Source organism: Erpetoichthys calabaricus, chromosome 2 (genome assembly GCF_900747795.2).
Source record: "Erpetoichthys calabaricus chromosome 2, fErpCal1.3, whole genome shotgun sequence".
In the NCBI taxonomy this organism is placed as follows: domain Eukaryota; kingdom Metazoa; phylum Chordata; class Cladistia; order Polypteriformes; family Polypteridae; genus Erpetoichthys; species Erpetoichthys calabaricus.
In genome coordinates this window covers 170,320,644-170,328,340 of record NC_041395.2, presented here as the reverse complement: position 1 = coordinate 170,328,340, position 7,697 = coordinate 170,320,644, and the positions used below count along the sequence as shown (strand labels likewise).

The 7,697-nt window shown below is 38.5% G+C and overlaps 1 protein-coding gene across 2 annotated transcripts in view; it reads right to left on the bottom strand.

Moving 5' to 3' along the window:
* Positions 1–3,618: 3,618 nt before the first annotated feature.
* jph2 (junctophilin 2) overlaps positions 3,619–7,697 on the bottom strand; it is a 62,522-nt gene continuing 58,443 nt past the window's right edge. Inside the window, exons 6-7 of one of the 2 annotated variants that reach the window (XR_007934227.1) lie at positions 6,024–7,260; positions 3,619–5,935 (exon numbers count right to left, since the gene is read on the bottom strand). The gene's annotated coding sequence lies outside the window, so the exon portion shown is untranslated. Of the gene's footprint in view, positions 5,936–5,977; positions 7,261–7,697 lie in introns of those variants that run through there. The other variant, XM_028794767.2, reaches the window with a different exon arrangement.

Below are 7,697 nucleotides of genomic sequence, written 5' to 3'. Positions count from 1 at the left end.
TTCAGGTCAATAGGTCAAATGGTTTGCGAGCTTCAGGTGATTTAAAATCCTGAACAGACAAACGAACAGCCACGGTAGCGGATTATATATAAAGATACAGTATTATTTACCTTTTAACAAGATATAGAACAATGAGCTGTAACTGCATCCACCTTAACAACATGATGAGTGTCTTTGTGTCTGTGTGTTTGTCCTGCTGAGGAATGGACAGGTGATTTTGTTTAACTGAGCTAACTGAGAGAAGCGCATAAAAAATGAAACCAAAACAAATAAAAATAAAGCTAACAAATCCTAACAAAAGACAAGCATTGAATTAAAAGAAAATAAAACAGGTAAAGAGGTCAAAACTGAATGAAAATTGCAAGAAACAAAAAAAGCAAAGAGTTATTTATTTTTTGTTTTAATAGGTTTTATCCACAGATCAGACAATGAAAGGAGTCCCCAGCTGATCTTTTATCCTGTCACAACGATTTACTTGCGTGTCATGATCCATGAAGCCATGCACCTAGAAACGCAGAATGCATCAGTAATAATGGCTCTGAAATTGGTGGTGATGGACCTGAAAAAGTCATTAAGACGTTAGAATTTAAAAAATAAAACCATTGTCACACACGTGCGAGTAGGAGGCAGCTAAAGGGCTTGAGTAATTGTAATTCTACACCAGATCAGGGGGCGGCGAGGTGCACTGACTGTCTCTCTCAGTTCCTTGCAGACCATTCTCAGAAAATCCCACCGGCTTCCGGCGCCTGTGAAGCCGTCACTTCCAGCTCTGGCATCAATAACATCACTTCCTCCACCTGCCTTTAAAGCCGCTATCTTACCTCCTCATAATCAATTCTGTCTTGGTTTAAAACCAGTGAATGTTTCTGTTCAATTTACAACCTATTTTGTAGCCGTGGAATAATATAGGGGTGGCTGCCCCAAATCTTTAAATGTCTGTGTCTCATCATTACCACACCACACAAACTAAATCATGACAGTATCTGTGTGTCTGTCTGGTTGCTGTGTCTCTGTCATTCCAACAGATGGCTCATCACAATCATTTGTCATTATAAAGTGTATTGCATTTGCCATTACAAAAGATGGCGTGTCAAAAATATTAACACTGCGTTAACAAATCCTATACCAAATGGCAAATAGCAAAATCATATATATTGCATTTATCATTCCAACAGATTCAGACATGCTGTTTTTATTACTACAAATGTCTGTGATTCACACGTTTGCAACGTGCAATCTGTTGGAATGACAAATGCAATGCAATTTATTACTAAATGTATTACAAAATACATTCCAATAGACGGTACACTGCAAACGTTAACACTGAGGTCTACATTGATTACTTAGAATTTAACCCATCTTAGTTGGGTAGCACAGCTAGTAGTTAATAAAATGTTTATAATGGACACGGAAATTAAAGCGTGACTATTTCATATAGCACCTTTATAATATCGCTAAACCTTCTGTTTTTAGCACTTGAAATGGATTGGCTTGCCAGCCAAGGCTGCTTCCTGTCTTGGCCTGATGCTGCCAGAATAGAAATGGATGGATGAATGCACTCCATCTTTATTTCATATAGCTTTTCTAAGTGACTGGTTCATTTTTATTTTTTTAAGCTGCCTCATTACAGTATGTGGCTAGTTTCATACCTGACCATAATAGTTAATAAAAAAGCACCCAATGTTAACTTAACACTTTAAACAAGCAGTCCTTTTTTGTTGGATTCTTTAAACAGAGGATAAGATGTTGCTACCCATTGTACGAGTGCTTACAAGAGGTGATCTTGGTGTTAGTGATAGTGAAGACTTGTTGGCACTGAGGGGCTTTCAAGTGGGTATCTTTCTTCCTTGATATTTTGTCAATTAGCCCATTATGTTTCTGGATGGTTCAACAATGACTTCTGGTGTCCCAAAATCCCTCCTTCTGTGTCTATCTAATCTTCAGCACCAATACTTTGCAGGCCACCTGAGGTTGTGCCTCTTCAACCAAAGCCACTGGCTATTTTTATTTCTGCCACATCTGAGGCAGACTTGATTGTTTGCTTCAAAGCCTGGTCTTGGATTTCCAGATCTTTGAGTAACCAGGTGGGAGAGCTTGACATGAAGTCCGTGCATTCCACTTCTACTGGGCAAACTTACCTTTCAAAGTGAGCTTTATCGCGAATGGATTTAGGAAATAGTGTGACTTATGTTTTTGAGAGCACCCATAAACATTGTTGCAAAGCTCAATTCAAAAGTGAGCAACACATCATTTACTATAGTGCCTTTCATAATGAGCACTATCTGAAATAATTTTGCAAAACACCCATCCAATTGCTGCAAATCACTCTATGCTTAATTTATTTTCTGCCATTCACAGTGAAAATGATCATAAAACCTATTTCTAAATGTAGCATAACTTTATCAACCTCCTTGATTCAATTCCCAGTCAGAGAGGCCTATTCTGACAGCACTGGAGCCTTGGATATGTTGTCAGGTCATCATTGGGCCCACTTATGTGGGGACACTTTGGAATTGTGAACTAAAGTAACATTTGTGTAAATTTGAATATACTGTATGAGGGGAAAACCCACAGAGACATGGGGACAACAGTCAGACTCCACACAGACAATAGGAGGTAGCCACACTGACCACTGTGCCACCAGGCTTCCCCTTTTTTCATTATTGACTATGACAATAATTTGTTTCACAAGGCAGCCCATCTTGATTTTTAAAAGCACGTCTTAACTGTTTGTCTTATTTTGGTAGTGGCCACTGTTACCAAATAAAAAGTTTTTATATCAAGCTATTAAATCTTGTGGGCGGAGTGGTGGCTCTGAGGCTAGGGATCTGCACTGTCAATCAGAAGATTGCCGGTTTGAATCCCGTAAACACCACAAGTGACTCTAGTTTGTTGGACCCTTGAGCAAGGCCCTTAACCTGCAATTGCTCCGTCCTGGGTATGACGTTAAACTTGCATCCAGCTCTGCATGTAGGCCCTCCAACCTGCAGGGAAAAATTTGGGGCTTGGTGACAGAATTGGCACTCCAGCCATCATAAAAACCTCACACTGTTCCACTCCATCTGAACTAATGTGGTGCTGAGGTGTCACCCGTCGCATGGCTGCACTTGGGTCCTAATCTGGGATCCTGAGTTGGTTTGTCATGTGGTGGGTGCGGCAATTTGCTGTATCAGCCTCATGCTCCTAAACTCTCTCTCTCTATTAAATCTTATTTCTCTTATTATAAGATTTATTGACTTATCAATAGATTTCCACTTAAGATTAAGGAATCTTGCAAATAAATTTTGCTTACATCATTAATGGATTTTCTTTGCTAAATAAAAGCAAAACAACTTCCATTTCAAGTTTTTTCTAGTTCTTATATCTGCCTTTTGTGCCACCCATAAAAATTAGAATTTGTATGCAATTCTAGCTTTAAATGACCCTAGCAGTGAATGTACTGTAGCAGGGTGGCTTAATTTAATCTTTCCTCTGTCATCCGGGACTACAGTCACCAAACTACACCCAGCGCCTCCACTCTGTGAGCACTCTTTGAGTGACTTATGTGCATATCATTTAGGAATGTATAGCTTGTTAAAAAGATAGGAAAGTTCAGTAAAGCACAACAGAAACTGAAGGAGGGCTTCACAACAGTTTTATTTCAGTGTAATTCTACATTTTGTTTCTTCTTTATTTCCTGTAGTCACACGTTGAACAAGCTGGGTCTTTAAAAAAATATCACAGCAGCAGCACTTTGACTTAACAACACAAAACAAAAGGAAAACTGACCTGTGAGCCAGTAAAAGATCATCCTGCCTCGTCTGTTCCACAAGACTTGACACCCAGCAGCTGATGACACCCCACATACACATAGAGGACAATTTGAATGCTTTACTTAAGCCGTTTGCCTGACTGACTTGCACAGTGAAGGGCAGCAAGCAGCACCTTCATGGCCTTCGCAGCCAAACAAAGACCTTATTTCCTAATATGTGCCTTCTGATGATTTGTTCCTAATTGAGGGAGGTTTGGCTCCTTCCTCGCACTTAATGTTGCCAGATATTCTGAATCAATAAAGTAGGTTTCTAAACCGATGGGAAGGTGGGAAAAAAAACACAGAGTTCAAATATTGAGTTGTTAAAACACAGCAAATTATCCAATCACTCATTTCTGAACTTCCGCTAACAATAATCATGGTGAAATCTCTTCAGGTATAAATTGACTTGAGGGTTTATTTTACATTCCGTTACCTTAAAATTTTACAAGAAATCAGAGGGGTTCATTCCAGAGTATCCAAACTGAAATCATTTTTGATTTTATGAGACTCTTCTTTTTGCTAGGCAGTGTTTCATCTTGTCATTCCAGCTGTTGAATGTAAAATGTATTCCATAAAACCCATCTAGTGAGTCTTGAACTTTCATAGTAAAGCCCCATTGATTGCTAGTACCCGCTTTTACTGATCAAAACTGTTAAAAGCCAGCAGCCATTTTGGGTGCAAGATAGGAATCAGACCTGGACAGGATGCCAATCTAGTATCACTTGTGAAAAAAATAATTGGTGTAAAATTACTAAGCTTGTTATTTTTCCCCATTTTTGGCGAAAAACTGTGGAATGTCATTGACTCTATGAAAGCTACAATGAACCTCAGTGAAGTTATGTTTATTTGTAAAGAAGGGAGATGTGGAGACAAAGTTAGGGAGTGATCTGCTACTGCTGGACATCGAAATTTGGATGAGCAGTATAATGGGAATATACTGAAAAATGTGTTCAGTCCACAGGATGGCACTCATGAGTGTAAGTGCGAAGAGGTGTATGAACCATAACAAAGCCGTGTAAGACAATGACACACACACATATTGATGGAGGTGTTTATATAGTACCATGAGATGTCAGATGTATGAAATTCATGCAAGATTGTTCAAGTGAGCATTTAAAACCAACAGGCGGAATTGTAAAATGTATGCAAAATATTCAAGGCCATGTTTAGATCATAAGATGGCTAATTTATTTAATTTATGTATATATATCTGAGGGAGTGTTTGAGTCATAATGAGGCAGTTTTGTAATCATTATTTATACAAATCATTGAAGGGAGTGTTCAGACCATACGTGGACAGTGTTATGGAATTTAGGCAGATATATATGGAGGTGGGTTTGGAACATAATGAGACATTATGTATACATAACACAGTACAAATTATATAAAAGGTAGAATGCTCCATGAAATCGTAGGCATTCTGTGGGGTCATCAACATGAATACTGAAATCCCAGTTTTTGCTCTATAGTGACTTTTTTTTTAAAGTCTAATGATTTGTTTTTACTAAAACTGATTACATCTGAGAGCGACACACATCTTCTTTTTGTCTGAAAATAGGCATTGGACACAATACATCCCCAAGTTCACATTATTGTTTGTCAGTTATCACCATTCATTTACAAACACTCGTGTGCATAGCAGAACAAAAATTCATAAAAATATACAAAAAATAAATCACACACATGCAGGAAAAAAAATGGGGGGGGGGGGGTGATTGTTGCAGAGAAAAGGGTATAGTGGGTGACCCAATGTGGCAGATCCAGAAGACAGATCAGAACGAAGGCCTCGTCTGGTTTATTTGCCTAATCTTGTGTGATACTTAGGATCATGTCAAAATGTTCACTTCACTAGTGTTCATTAAATGCCATCTTGTGTTTTAGGCTTGAAACTTGGAATCTTTGGCCTCTTCATTCTTAGACCCAGATGCTTAACATGTTAGTGACTGCTAAGCACCAAGGCCTGAGGTCCTGTGATGTTAGTTTTTGAAAGCTGATTCAGTTTCTTAGGGAGCTGGAATGCAGTTTGCATCAGTCCAACTACTACAGTATGTGGGAGGAAAACAAAATGCAGTTTGTTTGGACAATCTCTCCAAGCTTTTCAGTGTATACCTTTTCTTTCTTTCTTTCTTTCTTTCTTTCTTTCTTTCTTTCTTTCTTTCTTTCTTTCTTTCTTTCTTTCTTTCTTTCTTTCTTTCTTTCTGTCTGTTTGTCTGTCTGTCTTCATTTGCACCCAAAGATGAAATTCACTTTTTGCGTAGAGAGATGCCACCCATTTCTCTATCAGAACCATCTTCTCTGCTCTTGCTGCCAACTTCTTGAGGTTTGTCTGTCCCTGCTGCTCAGGAGGTCTTCCATTTACTGTTCTTTGGCAGCTTCAAAGCAAGTGGCCTACCAAAGGCCCAAGACACAAGCTTTGCACAAAACCCTGCTGACCTGTAGTAACATCCCATAGACATACTGGCCCTGCAGGTAATGCATCAGTGTTCATTTTTATGTCACAGATGGTCACTTTGGAATATGCATCGGTGCCCATGTCACATTTCTCTTAGTTTCAGATTCATGTTCTGTATGAGAAATTTCTCCATGGTAAAGTCTAATAAAGGTGAAGTGAAGATACTATTAAATCTAGTTTGAAAGGCAGATTTATAGTCATTTCAACTTTGGATTGTATTTTTGTCAATCAACCAATAACTGTTTTTGACAAAATGTGTTTCAAGCTCTGAAATTAGACAATATAAATGACCTCTAAAAAGTCAAAATGCACACAATCAAAGGGAGATTGTAGGTCTTGTCATGAACATTCCATCCATTCATCCATCCATTTGCAGAACCCGCCTGTCAAGGACAACATTCCAGGCCGATTAAGCCAATCTCTGCACCAATCCTGACTGGCATGCTAGTCCAAGTTAGGTTATGCTTTACATCGTCTCTACCAATAATTTCTTCTGCAAGTGTAGAACGCTGTGCTGGATACTTTGGAACTGAAAATTTCTTTATTAATGTACTCCCACTTGTTTTAATCTCACCCGCTCCACTTAAGAAATAATCAAATGAAACCGGTGATTGTTTGTTCAATTAACCAATATTTCATCAAATCATTTTCACAATTCTATTGAAGGCAATTTTATGTAACTCTATGTAGCTCTTCTGGTAGGAAGTTATTCCTGTTTCAGGATAAAAGAACAGTTGGGTGGTTTCGTCGATAACTGTGCATGTGGTGCAGCGGTGGGCCATATTGCCATTTTAGATTAAAGACATACATATATATACACATAACTGCAGATTCCAAACTTGTCCAAATGTCTACTTTTTGCCTATGCTTGAAAGGCGTAGTGCAAACCGTCACTTCCAAGAAGCTTCTTGTGAGTTCACTTGTTGTGCTTTGGATGCCATCAGATAAAAGGGCAGCTTTGGGAACCATTGACAACCTTTTATTACTTCATCAGCCTTCTTGCAAGTAACAGAACCTCAAAAAAGAAACCAAAAAACAATTTAAAAACACATACAGTAAACAGAATATAACAAAGATTTCAAAGTTTACGCTAATTCCTGGCACATACAGGTAGTCTAATTCCCGGATGCCCTTCAAAAAGTGGGTGAGATAACTGTTGTAATCTTGGCAATCCGTGTTTTTGTGCTTTACGTTTTCTCAACTGATTGATGTGCCTGTACAGGTTTGGCTGTCATTATACCTATTACCAAATCCTAGGTGCAAATTGGCATCAGTCAAGCTCAGTGCCTGGATGTCTGCTAAATCCTTTCCACCCCTGAACCCTTAAAAAATTGAACTACTGTACTTCTAGTGGAATTGAAGATAAAACAAATTTGGATAATTCAGCCTTTTTTGTTGGATCATGGAAGCTTATTTCATGATCCTCTATCAAAATATCTTTTAATCACCATT